Source organism: Sus scrofa, chromosome 14 (assembly GCF_054392235.1).
Source record: "Sus scrofa isolate SSC_HxYL_T2T_F1_AM1 chromosome 14, Sscrofa_HxYL_maternal_Yorkshire_Landrace_v2.0, whole genome shotgun sequence".
In the NCBI taxonomy this organism is placed as follows: domain Eukaryota; kingdom Metazoa; phylum Chordata; class Mammalia; order Artiodactyla; family Suidae; genus Sus; species Sus scrofa.
This window is the reverse complement of record NC_139396.1, coordinates 31,407,985-31,422,803: the sequence shown is the minus strand read 5'-3', so window position 1 is coordinate 31,422,803 and position 14,819 is coordinate 31,407,985. Positions and strand designations below refer to the sequence as shown.

At 39.9% G+C, this 14,819-nt stretch overlaps 1 protein-coding gene and 1 pseudogene across 11 annotated transcripts in view; one reads left to right on the top strand and one right to left on the bottom strand.

Annotated features, from left to right (window-relative positions):
* Window positions 1–14,819, bottom strand: part of PPP2R2A (protein phosphatase 2 regulatory subunit Balpha) — an 88,330-nt gene that overhangs the window by 53,620 nt on the left and 19,891 nt on the right.
* On the top strand, window positions 10,266–10,553 carry LOC110256764 (small ribosomal subunit protein eS27 pseudogene; annotated as a pseudogene).

Below are 14,819 nucleotides of genomic sequence, written 5' to 3'. Positions count from 1 at the left end.
TCCAAGTGATTCTAATATGCAACAAGATTGGAAACCACTAAACTATATCTTGCTTTGTGGACTTGGCAGCGAGGAACGTGGTAAATACTGCGTTTGTTTTCAACGTGCATTGAAGTCATTACTTTGTTGCCTAGACTTTAATGATATAATATTCTGCAACTATGGTGTGAATTTTGTCTAATTTTACCAACAAAAAAACATGAAGGTTGCATGATTATGGGTCACCCACATCAAACCAGACTCTTCTCCTGCCACCACTTCCCGCTGAATGCCATGCCCATGTTGCCCTCCTGCTGTGCCAAAAGAAATGAGACCAGAGGGGCTGCCCCTCTTTCTCTAAGAGGAAAAAGTCAAAACGGCTCTTTCTCTCCAGCAGGAAGGCTGCAGGAAAGAAAGCGTCTTTCACAACTGGGACCAGCAAGCAGGACTTCTCTGCCACAGAGGAGGCCATACACAGCATATGATGCACTCTAAGACCTAGTGCCAAGCCAGATTTCAGTCCGTATTTTCCACAGGAAGAGTATAAAGTCATACAACAGTAACTTCTTGCCTGTCTTCAAGGTCACTTACTGGCATTCAAGACTATTCAGAACTGTGCTGTCCAACAGATAACTACTAGCCACATGTGACTATTGCATACTTGAATTATGGCTTTGAATTAGGAATTGAGATATGCTGTAAATGTAATATGCATACCAGATTTCAGTATTATACTAAAACTGTAAAATACTTCATTTATAATTTTTATACTGATTATATGTTAAAACTATTTTATATATAATTACTTAAATTATTGAAATTTTTAAAAAATGCATTGTCTACCTAAGATACCTTCCTTTGCAGATAACCTGTGTTTTTCCTCAACACTTTCACTAATTTAAAATCTACTAGGCTAATTCTAGGTGTGGATCCATTTATCTTGCTTGGTATGCACTTTAGTTATCTCTAAGACAATAATATTAACAGGCCCTACAAACAAGGAAGTTGTATAGCGAATTTTAAGTGAGTTTCAACTTGCCAAACACTTAGCACATAGTAAGTGCTTAATAAATGTTAAATATATTCCTTGAGCCTTTTTTACTTGTTCCCTCTGACCTCACACTCTGAACTTTTTATTCTATACTGACTCTATTATTTGTCTTGCTTATTTTTTTGTCTATAATTTTCATCTTATTTTTCCCTCTGAACTGCTGAAATGTTTCTAGAGCCCAGCTGCTACCTGTCTCCATAGAGTTAATAGTTTAGAATCACCTATTTCACTTAAGAACTCGTTTTTCCTGCTCTCTGATACTTTCCCTTCAAACACTCATGAGTCTCCTTGAGAATACTAATCGGTTTTCCTTTAAATTTCAGCATTTTCTCTTGTTTCTTGCAATAGGTCTGTCACCTTTAGACTGAGTTTGTGTCTTTTTGTATATTCAAATTTAAAGAGAAAGGTCTATATTTATGCAATATTGGGAACTGTGTTAGGTTCATTCAAAAAAAATTTAGGGAGTTCCCATCGTGGCTCATCGGAAACAAATCCAACCAGGAACCATGAGGGTGCGGGTTTGATCCCTGGCCTCGCTCAGTGGCTTGAGGAGCCAGTGCTGCGGTATAGGTTGCAGACACAGCTCAGATCTGGCGTTGCTGTGGCTCAGGTGTAGGCCAGTGGCTCCCGTTCTGATTAGACCCCTAGCCTGGGAACCTCCATATGCCACAAGTGGGGCCCTAAAAAGAAAAAAAAAAAAAAAATAGAACCAAGTTCAAATCTCTAGGGGCAGGAAGTTGTTACATTGTTACTTCCTGTATTTTCAATCACTGCCTAACAAATTACTCCAAATTTAGCATTTTAAAATAATGAACAAGTACTGTCTTACCATTTTCTGTGGCTCAGGAATCTGAGTGTGGCTTAACTAGGATCACTCAGGATCTCTCAAAAGACAGCATTCAACGTGTCAGCCAGGGCCTCTGTCATCTCAAAGCTTGAGAGGGGCCAGCAGGGAAGATCTGCTTGCAAACCAAGCACAGGCACAGTGCTATTGGCAGGAATCAAGTCCTCACTGGCTGTTGGCCAGAAAAACCAGCTCCTTGCCATGTGAGCTCCACAGGAAAGCTCACAAAATGGGAGACAGTTTCCATCAGAGCAAATGAGAAGGCAGCCCAACATGGAAGCCAAAGCCTTTTTGTAACCTAACCTTGAAAGTGACAATCCATCACTTCCACCATACTTGTAAGAAGCAAGTCAATAGGTCTAGCCATACTCAAGCAGAGGGAATAACACCCAAAGATATGAGTACCAGGAGGCAAGGATCAATAAGGCAGATAGCAGCAGGGCTCTAGAAATATTCCAGCAATTCAGAGGAAAAAATAAGATGAAAATTACAGACAAGAATGTAAGCAACACAAATAACAGATTCACTGTAGAATAAAAAGTACAAAGTGAGGGGTCAGAGGCTGCCTGCCACACTTTATTCTTAGTCAGCTTATTGATATGTGGTCACCAAGGCGGGTTGGATGGCCAAAGAAGACAGCTTCAGAGCAGGGAGTTTCAACACTGTGCTTCATGATGAGTCTCTCTCCTGTAACCATGGTGGCTAGCCCCTTTCCCCCCGTCATATTCCTCTTGGTAAGACCCACTCTGAGTCATCCAGTTTTTAAATCCCCACTTCAAAGTACAAATTATCTCACCAACTGCCCCACGAACCACCTTCAATTCTAGCTCTGGCTGCTTGCTCAAAGTAGGTTCCTTTACTCACACCCCAGGAGGCTCTCTTAACCACATAAATGAACCCAAGTCAGCCAATAAGGACTTCCCTCACTACATTTCTCATTTGTACTGTTTCCTGCCAAAATTCTTTTTCATTTAGTTATGGCACTCTTCCAGGGTTTCCAAGGAGACTGAACTCTTCCCCATTATGCTTGTTGGTCATTTCAGTGTTTTTGTCTGTTTTAACACATTGGCTTAGATCATCATCCTCCTCTGGAAGTCAACACATCTATTTGTTTAAGTAAAGCACTTTTACACATTCTTTCTAAGACTCTGTTTTGATAAATATGACAGGAAACACTTGTTAGTTTTCCAAGTCATATAATTCAATCCAATTGTGGATAAAACAAAGACATTTCAATCTACACCAACTCCCAAGATATAGTCTACTGTGGTAATTTAAGTAACTAAATTTTGCTAATTTCTAAAACTGCAGTGTCACCAAACTTAGTTTAGTTTAAGTGGCTAATTAGAAAACTTAGTAAACACAGAAACACTAACAATATCTTTATTTTTTTGCTTTGCAGGGCTGCACCTATGGCATAAAGAAGTTCCCAGGCTAGGGATCAAGTCAGAGCTATAGCTGCTGGCCTAGGCCACAGCCTCAACAACTCGGGATCTGAGCCGCATCTGCAAGCTATACCACAGCTCACAGCAATGCCAGATCCTTAACCCACTGAGATAGCCAGGGATTGAACCTGCATCCTCAGGGATACTAGTCAGGTTCGTTACCACTGAGCCACAACAGGAACTCCCGATGGTATCTTTAAAGGAATCAGACACACAGCTGCTTGCCAGACTGAACTAATATTAATTCCGGAGGGTTGTAAAGAAGCCCCTACAACTATATGTCTAGCAGGGGGAAGTCAGCACTATGAGATGGCTATAACACTCAAAAGGCAAATCTTAAGTCAAAAAATACCAATAGTATTCTAACTCACAAACTAAATATCCACTTTTGGTTTAACAATAAAAAACATTTTACTCTATTATTCATCTACCCTACTCTCATTCCCTTGAAGATGATGTATTCACCCTATATGCTTAGAATACTAATAAAGAGGGTAGGAGGAGAATCAACAAAAACTCAATCAGATGTCAACAAATTTTCTGATCTGATATTCTGGTACTGGGTAACTAGAACTCAGGTTCTTTGTCCTCTGCTGATGAATATGTGAGAGACAGAATTTAATAAGAAAGGACTGAACACAAATACACAGACACAAGGCCAGCACATACTGCTGCACAGGATCTAACCTACACAAGCAGCCATGTAGTACAGACACAAAAGGCACCGTGCTTGAGGGTTAAATCCTGTATCTGATCTTATCAGATTTCTATGTGATAGGTACAGAAATCTGATAAGATCAAAGAAAGGGGATTTTCAAGCACCTTAACCCTTCATTTAAGAAATAAAATTACTTGTTATCTTAGAAAAGTTGTAGGGTACAAAACCAACACATAAACACAGTAGTGTTTATATATGTGTGTGTGTATATATACATATATAAAATAAATGAACAACCTAAAAAGGAAATTACATAAGCAATTCCTGTCATAATAAAACCAAAAATAAAATATTTAAGAATAAACTTAATAAGGTAAAAGACTTATTCAATGAAAACTACAAAATGCTACTGAAAGAAATTAAAAATATAAGTGGAGACACATCCCGTGTTCGTGGATTAGAAGACTTAATATTGTTATATTGTTCAATATTACCCAAAGTGTCCTACAGATTCAATGTAATCCCTATCAATATCTCAATGGTGGTGGTGTTTTTTTTGTTTGTTTGTTTTTTTCATCTTTTCTAGGGCCACACCCATGGCATATGGAGGTTCCCAGGCTAGGGGTCTGATTGGAATTATAGCCACCGACCTATGCCAGAGCCACAGAAATGTGGGATCCAAGCCTCGTCTGAGACCTACACCACCAGCTCAGGGCAACGCCAGATCCTTAACCCACTGAGTGAGGCCTGGGATCAAACCTGCAACCTCATGGTTCCTAGTAGGATTCGTTAACTACTGAGCCACGACGAGAACTCCACTGACAGTGTTTTTGCAGAAAGACAAAAATCCATTCTAAAATTCACATGGATTTTCAAGGAACCTGAATAGCCAGAACAATCCTGAAAAAGAACAAAGTTGGAAGTCTTACACTTCCTGATTTTTTTCCTTTTTCTTGTCTTTGCTTCTTTCCTTCCTTCCTTTCTTTCTTGACAAGCCCACACAATGTGCAAGTTCCCAAGCCAAGGATCAAACCCACATCACGGTGGTGACCGAAACCACTGCAGTGATAACACCAGGTCCTTAACCCACTGAGCTTCAGGAAAACTCCCTTACATTCCGATTTCAAAACTTACTATGAAGCTAAGAAATCCAAACATTATGGGACTGGCATAAAGGCAGACATATAGCCCAATGGAATAGAGTCCAGAAATAAACACTACTCCACATATGGTCATAAATGACCCTTCCACATACAGTCAAATGCTGGTATTGGAAAAACTGGATATCCACATGTAAAAGAATGAAGTTGGACTCTTACCTTATACCATTTACAAAAGTCAACTTAAAATGAATCAAAGACCTAAACATAAGACCTAAAACAATAAAACTCCTAGAAGAAACACAGGGGAAAAGCATCATGACACTGGATTTGGTAATGACTTGTTGAACATGACATTTTTTTAAAAAGGCATAAATGAGATCTCATTGTGAGTCAGCGGAAACAAACCCAACTACTATCTGTGAGGATGTGGGTTCAATCCCTGGCCTCACTCAGTGGGTTAAGGATCCAGTGTTGCTGTGAGCTGTAGTGTGCTGTCTGTGGTATAGGTCAACACACAGCTCGGATCTGGTATTGCTGTGGCTGTGGTGTAGGCCGGTAGCTGTAGCTCCAATTAGACCCCTAGCCTGGCAATTTCCATATATTATAGGAGTGACCCTAAAATTAATAAATAAATAAAAATAATAAAGATGAATAAAGATAAATGAACTTCATTAAAATTTAAAACTTTGCTGTTAAAAAAAAAAAAAAGGAGTTCCTGTTGTGGCTCAGCAGGTTAAGAACACAACATAGTGTCCATATGCCACAGGTGCGGCCTTAAAAAACCAAAAACTGTGCTGCATCGAAGGACATAATCGACAGTGAAAAGGCAACATATGGAATGAGAAAAATGTGCAAATCATAATCATATAAGGGATTAACATCCAAAATAATAAAGAACTCCTAGATATGAACCACATAAGAAATTCCCCAATTTTAAAATAGGCAAAGGACTTTAAGACATTTTCTAAAGCTATACGAATGGCCAATAAACACACGAAAAGATGCTCAGTATAACTAAACATCAGGGAAATGTAAATCAAAACCAAAAGTAGATACCACTTGAAATCCATTAGGATGGCTATCATCAAAAACCAAAAACAGGAGTTCCCATTGTGGCGCAGTGGTTAACAAATCCGACTAGAAACCATGAGGTTGTGGGTTCGACCCCTGGCCTTGCTCAGTGGGTTCAGGATCTGGCACTGCCGTGGGCCGTGGTGTAGGTCGCAGACGCAGCTCGGATCCCGTGTTGCTGTGGCTCTGGTATAGGCGGGTGGCTACATTTCCGATTCAACCCCTAGCCTGAGAACTCCATATACCAAAGGAGTGGCCCTAGAAAAAGCAAAAAGACAGACAGACACACACACACACACAAAAACAAAAAACCAAAAACAGAAAATAACTAGCATAGGTGAGGATATGGAGAAACTGAAGCCCTTATGTCATACATACATGCTGGTAGGAATGTAAAAGGGCACAGCTACTATGGAAAACAGTACGGTAATTCATCGAAAGTTAAACAGAGCAATCTTACGATCCAGCAAGTGCACTTCTGGGTATATACTCTAATTCAAAGCACAGACTTGAACATATGTGAACACCAATGTTCAGAGCAGCATTATTCACAACAGCCAAGAGGTAGAAGCATCCCAAATATGCATGACAGGTAAATGGTTAAACAAAATGGTACAGACATACAACTGACTATTCAGCCTTAAAAAGGAAAGAAATTCTGAAACATGCTAATAAACACAATATGGATGAGCTCTGAGGACCATTAAGGACTGAATGTTTGAGTCTCCCCAAAATTCATATGCAGAAATCCTAACCCTCAGTGTGATAATTATTAGGATGTTGGACCTCTGGGAAGTGATTAGGTCTTGAAAGGAGAGCCTTCATGAATCAGATCAGTGCCCTTATAAAGAGCTCTCACACGCCTCTTCTGCCATGTGAGGGTACAGTGAGAAGAAAGCAGTCTGTGAACCAAACATAGAATCTACTGGTGCCTTCATCTTGGAACTTCCCAGAACTGTGAGAAATAAAATGTTATTTAAGCCACCTGGTCTCCAGTGGTCTCTTATGGCAACCTGAATAGCCAAAAACCAAGGATATCATGCTAAGTGAAATATGCCAGTCACAAAAAGACAAATACTGTATAATTTCACATTTATTAGGTACCTAGAGTAGTTAAGATTCATAGAAACAGAAAGTAGAATGGGAGTTGCTAGGGGCTGAAAAAGGGGAGAACTAAGGAGTTGCGGTTTCATGAATATGGACAGTCAGTCTGGGAAAATGAAAAAAGTTCTGGATGGGGGTGAAGGTTGCACAAGAATGTGTTATGTAATTAATGCCACTGAACTATACAGAGAAAAATGGTTAACATAGCAAATCTTGTGTATATTTTTCACAATAAAGAAATTACTTGTTATCTCCCATAAGAAATCTCAAGGTAGGGCAATTAAATCCAGTGTTAGTTAATTCCCTGGCTTATTTAACCAAAGATTCAGGTTCTTTTCATCTTTACCTTCTGACTAAAAACAGCTACAGGGTTGGGATCTGGATTCTTAATGAGGGGGGAAAAGGAATATAAATACAAAATAGCAAGATAAGGAAGAACTTTGTGGTACTCAATCTAAGTTGGCTAATCAGTATAAAGTGATACCTGAAAATTTTTATTACAGAGTATTTCAATCATATATCAAAGTAAGTAGAAGAGCATAGTGAATTTCCATGTACCCAGCTTTAGCAATTACAAACTCATGGCCAATCTTATTTCATCTACAAATTCATCCCATTATTTTATGCATTTCCCAGATAACAAATTATTTCACCCTTAAATACTTCAGAAGGTATCTCTAAAAGATGAAACCACCACTTTTTAATATAACCAAACATCATCCTGGAAAAAAAAAATCAATAGCACAAATATTAAATATTCAGTATATGCTGAAATTTCCCATTGTCTTACGTCAAAAAATGTTTTTTTAACTATTTGAACTATGATCCAATAAGATGGGGTTTTTTTTTTTTTTTTAAAGGTGGCACTAGCATCAATATGGAGGTTCCCAGGCTACGGGTCCAATCAGAGGTACAGTTGCCAGCCACAGCCAGCCACCCAGGATCCAAGCCACATCTGTGACCTACACCACAGCTCACAGCAATGTCAAATCTTTAACCCTCTGAGCGAGGACAGGGATCAAACCCACAACCTTATGGTTCCTAGTTGGATTCATTTCCACTGTGTCATGACAGGAACTCCTGATCCAGTAAGGTTTTTAAACTACAACGGACTAATATATTCTTTAAGTTTCTTTTTCTTTTTTCACTTGTCTTTTTGCCCTTTCTTGGGCGCTTCCTCAGCATATGGAGGTTCCCAGGCTGGGGCCTAATTGGAGCTGTAGCTGCTGGCCTACACCACAGCCACAGCAACTTGGGATCCGAGCCGCATCTGCAACCTACACCACAGCTCACGGCAATGTCAGATCCTTTAACCCACTGAGCAAGGCCAGGAATTGAACCCACATCCTCATGGATACTATTCAGGTTCATTACCACCGAGCCACTACAGGAATTCCGCAAATCCCTTTAATTTCCTAGCTCTGTCTAGAAAAAAATGACAGGGCCTTGGAATAATGACACTCCAGTAGTAAAGTATATACTTAGTACATATGTTTTCTATGGGGGGGGTGTCTTTTTTCAGGGCCGCACCTGAGGCATATGGAAGTTCCCAGGCTAGGGTCGAATTGGAGCTACAGCTGCCAGCCTACACACAGCCACAGCAATGCCAGATCCAAGCCATGTTGGCGACCTACACCACAGCAATGCTAGATGCTTAACCCACTGAGCAAGGCCGGGGTCAAACCCACATCCTCATGAATACCAGTTGGGTTCATTTCCTCTGAGCCACAACAGAAATTCCCGTATGATGGTTTCTAAATATCATTCCCTACTAAAAGAACACAAAGGTCCTCAGAAAAATAATTCTAGTTTGGGAGAGAGAAGTAAAATTGAAAAACATCTTGCATCAAAAAAAAGGGAATATTCAAAGTCTGACTGGGACATGTAAAAAGGAAGAGACTTGATGGGTCTCTCATTGGCCAAACTTAGGACATCACATCCAAAGAAACAGGATTAACATTTGTGGCACTAACAGATTGGGTATAGTAATGACTATTATTAATACACAGAAGAAAAAAGAACGTAGGAGTCCACATTGACACTAAAAAGAGAGGAAAGGTTGGGGAAATAGGAAAATCACCACTTTGCATCCACCAATGTAGTAACTGCCTCAGGCAACCACCAATGATCCACTTATGAATCACAAGGGGGAGGGGTTCTTTTCTGAAGAGATTTGGCAGACTACATGAGCAAGTGTTCAAACTAAGAACCATCAATAATGGGGCAAATTTATGATTTGATGCACCAGGAATTACACTTTAGGTACACTTACATGTAATATGTCTTGCCAAAAATGTAGCTAGATTTCAATTATGAGGAAACAATTGGTAAAATCCAGAGAGTGAGATATATTAACAAGTCTTGACTCTCCAAAATTAACAGAATGTTTTGACTAGATCCTAGATTGAAAAAAAAAAAAGCCTTTTTTTTTAGGGCCACACCCACAGTATATGGAGGTTCCCAGGCTAGGGGTTGAATCAGAGCTGCAGCCACTGGCCTACATAACAGTCACAGCAATGCGGGATCTGAGCCACATCTGCAACCTACAACCACAGCTCATGGCAACACCAGATCCTTAACCCACTGATCGAGGACAGGGACTGAACCTGCATTCTCATGGATGATAGTCAGATTTGCTTGCACTGAGCTGTACAGGAACTCCAAGGATAGTTTTTGAGTTAGTTGGGGAAGTTTAAAAATGGGCTGTGGTTGGAGTTCCCATCATGGCTCAGTGGTTAATGACCCGGAATAATATCCATGAGGATGCGGGTTCCATCCCTTGCCTTGCTCAGTGGTTTAAGGATCTGGCATTGTGGTGAACTGTGATGTAGGTTGCGGACACAGCTCAGATCCAGCATGGCTGTGGCTGCAGAGTAGACTAGCAGCTTTAGCTCCAATTCGACCCCTAGCCTGGGAACCTCCATATGCCTCAGGTGCAGCCCTTAAAAAAAAACAAAAAAGACAAAAATGGGCTGTGGTCCTTCAGTGGTGACAATCTCCCCAGAAGAATATGCCTCTCAAAAAGGATCTCCTTCACCACTCTCCACAAACATCAGCGCCTGTTACAGAGCCCCAATTCCCACTTCATGGATGTGAAATGCCCAGAATGCTATAAAATCATCACTGTCTTTAGCCATGCACAAACAATACTTTCTGCCAGTCTACAGGAGGAAAAGCAAGGCTTACAGAAGGATGCTCCTTCAGACAAAAGCAGCACTAAAAAAGCACCCCAAATCAAGATGAAAAGGAAATCATCCCAATAAACATATTTTGGATTTTAAAAAAAGAATGTGTAACAGAGAACATTTGTTAATTGATGCTAAATTTCTTGGGAATCATAATGGTATTCTGGTTGTATAAGAGAATGTTCTTAAGAGAATAAATGCTGGTTTATTTATGGGTAAAACATCATGCTGTTTTCAACTTACTTTCAAAAAATTTAGGGGCCAGAGTGCAGATGTAGATAAAGCAAATGTGGCAAAATGTTTACAACTGGTGAATATATGTAAAACAAACAATAGTTATCACTGTATTTTTTCAACTTCTTGGCAGGCTTAAAAATTTTCAAAATAAAAAGTTGAAGAAGAAAGGGAAAGAGGAAGGGAATATAGCAGCTCCAAATAGATTCTCATACACTGTTGCAAAAAGGGGGAAGCTCTTTTCTTTGGGTTTCTTTCTTTCTTTCTTTTTTTTTTGGTCTTTTTGCTATTTCTTTGGGCCGCTCCCGAGGCATATGGAGGTTCCCAGGCTAGGGGTCGAATCGGAGCTGTTGCCTACGCCAGAGCCACAGCAACGCAGGATCCGAGCCGCATCTGCAACCTACACCACAGCTCACGGCAACACTGGATCCTTAACCCACTGAGCAAGGCCAGGGACCGAACCCGCAACCTCATGGTTCCTAGTCGGATTCGTTAACCACTGCGCCATGACGGGAACTCCCTCTCTGGGTTTCTTTTTAAGGGGATGCCAAGCCTTTCACAGAACCACCTCTCTGATTCCTGCCCCCAAAAGGTTAACTCTTCATATTTCATTGTATAGATCTAATATTATCTCTCTGACCTCATTTCACATTTAGCTTAGTTCTAAAACTATGAAGCCACCTATAATGAAAAAAAAAAAAAAAAAAGCCAGACTGGCCTTTTCCTACCAAGCCAGTATGAAAAGCAAGATCAAAGCTGGCATGTTTCTCCCAAACCATCACTAAGCCAGATAATCCCCTGACATTCTAACGGGTCTATATAGGGCACTCACAACTGGGGGTGGGGGATTCATCTTAAAAAGGTGATGCAGACCTATTCCACACCCCTTCAAACAAGATATAACCAAAATTAAATATACCCATTGATACAACTCCATTACTACTCTGAAACCTATTTCATTCTGCATTAACTAACATTTCATCTGACAATGAAAGCTACAGTAATATTTTTATCTTGAAGAAAATAGCTAATGGTTATTACGTGTAAATGAGGTAGGAAGGAAAACACTGAACTGAGTCAACAGGCCTGAGCAAAAGTTCTAAGAATTACTAGCTATGGCAGAGATTCACTGTCCCTGAAAGTGGCCAACCCCCTTTCTCCTTTTAGGAATGGAACACCCTGGTAACTCCCCACTGCTCCCGACAGCACCTCTAACAACACACACACACACACACACACACACACACACACACACACACACACACACACACACACACACACACAGTTCTAACAGGAAAGTAGAGGTTGCATGTTTCTGGCTCTCCTAAGGCCATGTGACCAAGTTCTGAACAATGGGATATGAGTGTAAAATTTCCACGTCACTTCCTTAAAAAGAAGCTCCTTGTCCTCCTTTCTTTGTCTCCATCCCAAGGGCTGAACACAGATGTGAGCCAGATCTGGCCATGCAGATAAGAGCAATACAGTACAGAAGGGTAAAGACAAAGACAGAAAAAAAGCTGGGGTGCTGGATAATCTGGCCAAAGCAGCTCAGCCATTTCCGTATCCTCTCTACCACTGGTGGAATACATAAGAGAAATAAGCTTCCAATTTTGGGAACCACTGTGAATTTGGGTCTTTTACAGCAACTTGGTCTATAATAGCTTGTGTGACTCAGAGTACTTTTCTGGGCCTAATTTTACTGGTTCACAAAACTGAAAAGAATGATATGAATGCTATTAACTTCTTTAGCTTACTTTATTTTCTTTTGTTTTAAAAAACAAGCATAGGAGTTCCCTGGAGGTTCAGTGGGTTAAGGATCCAGGGTTGTCACCGCTGTGGCTCAGTTCGCCACTGCAGCATGGGTTCTCAAGCCCTGGCCCAGGAACTTCTACATGCCACAGGTGCAGCCAAAATAAATTAATAAATTGAAAGACCCAAGTATATACATTTATTAAAATAAAAAAACCAAAGTTTTAAACATTTTTAAATGGGAGGACATGTGAAACACCCTACAAAATTTTATCTACACATTCAACAAATTAATTACAGAATGTCACTAAGTGTCAGATACTATTAAATGTCTAAAACTATTCAAGATGCTAAAAATAAAAGTGGCAGAACTAAAGAAACTGAGTTCATTTCCTCATGCATGAAAACTTTAAACTTGAGAGGAAGTCTACAATAAGTAAGCAAACAATAAATGATTTCAAATAGGAATTCCCATCGTGGCTCGAACCCGACTAGGATCCATGAGGATGCAGGTTCAATCCCTGGCCTGGCTCAGTGGGTTAAAAAACCGGCACTGCTGTGACGTATGGTGTAGGCTGCAGATGCAGCTCGGATCTGGAGTTGCTGTGGCTGTGGTGTAGGCCAGGAGGTGCAGCTCCAATTAGACCCTTAGCCTGGGAACTTCCATATGCCACGGGTTTGGCCCTAAAAAGCAAAAAAAAAAAAAAAAAAAGAGAGATTATTTCAAATAATAATTTGGATGAAAAAGAGGACACAGAGCACAGAGTATACTGTGGGGTTGCAAGGGGAATCAGTTAATTTATAAAGGTAGTAATAAGACCATGCAAAAAGTTGGGTAAGGTACATTTCAGGTTAAAAAGAGCAAGTTCAAAGTCTTGAGCAAGAACATGACCACATATGTTCATGGACCACCAAGAAAGCCCCTGGAGCCTTCTTCTGGCTGGAGCTACTCGTGGAAAAAGGGAAGATGACAGAAAACATCTCAGAGGTTAAGCAGAAGCATCTTGGTACATTTATATAACATATAAATGCTATGGTGCTCATGTCAGGGGATGAGAGCTCCTGATTTAAAAAAACTATTACTCCCTTAATTCCATTTCTTGATTTCAGGAACAAGTGATGTTCCCAGCAGAAAATTATGAACTTGGCTACCCTGCAAGCAGTTATCTTATTTTATTTAATCTGATTCTATTTACTTTGGGACAAACATTTCAATTAATTAAAAGCGATTTTAGGAGTAGGAAAAAAACTTAAAAGTCATTCATATCTAAGAAAACTAAAGCTTTCTCTGACATTTTATTTATTTACTTGCCTTACCCACAGTATGCAGAAATTCCTGGGCCAGGGACCAAACCCAGGCCACAGCAACTTGGGCCACTACAGTGACAACACTGGATATTTAAAGCCCTGTGCCACAAGAGAACTCCTCTGACATTTTAAATATGTGAACAAATTTCACATATGCATTCAGTAACAAATATTTCATGAGCTCGTACTACGTATGCCAGACACTGCTGCAGGTACTGAAGGTATAGCAGCAAATAAAGACCCAGTCCTTGTAGAGTTTAATGTTACCAGAATACATTTCAAAGTTTAAAAATAATAATTTCTCTCATTTTCTGTTGTAACCAAGGGAAAGAATTTCACAATTTTCCAAGGCTTATTAGTATATTGCGAACAACAGTACACATTAGAAAACAATTAAATCTACCCTTACAATAAAAAAAATTAGAAATATGAATTCTGTGAATTCTCCTGTTCAATGGTAGAGAAAGTGATTACCAAGGCTCCTGGCACATGAAGGAAAGAGAACTGTGTTTACTGATCTTGTTAAATACAGAGATTCAAAACACTTCATTTATTTCTCCCCTTTAGATCCCACTAAAATGACAATAAATGAATAAAAATCAGTTTAAGACAGTAAGAACAAAACTACATGCAGGGAAACAACAGAAGACAACAATAAATGTGCTGGAAAATGGAAAGCAGGTATCTTAGCAAAATAAAGGAATTGAAACCTAAGAGCATACGGAGGGGTTGCCAAAGAGAGGCAGGCAGATTCAACTTGCAAATCTTGCAAGGGGTCGGGAAAGGACAACAGTGAAATAAGAGGCTCAAAACAGGGCTAATGGTTGAAACAACTACATAAGATGAAGGGAAGCCCCACTCTAAAGGAGAGAAGTACTTTAGTATGAAGTTCTGAAGGAAGTGGGCCAGAGAAGGTATTAGTTGGAACCGAGGCTGAAGACAAAGTACCAAATTCAAAACAAGATCAAGTAAAAGGATGCATACTAAACAATGAGCTGATCTTCCTTGCTGGCTCTCAGATAGTGAGCATTCCCATGATGGTGATGTGAAAATGATAAGAACAAAGGAAAATCCCAAGGCTATGCAAT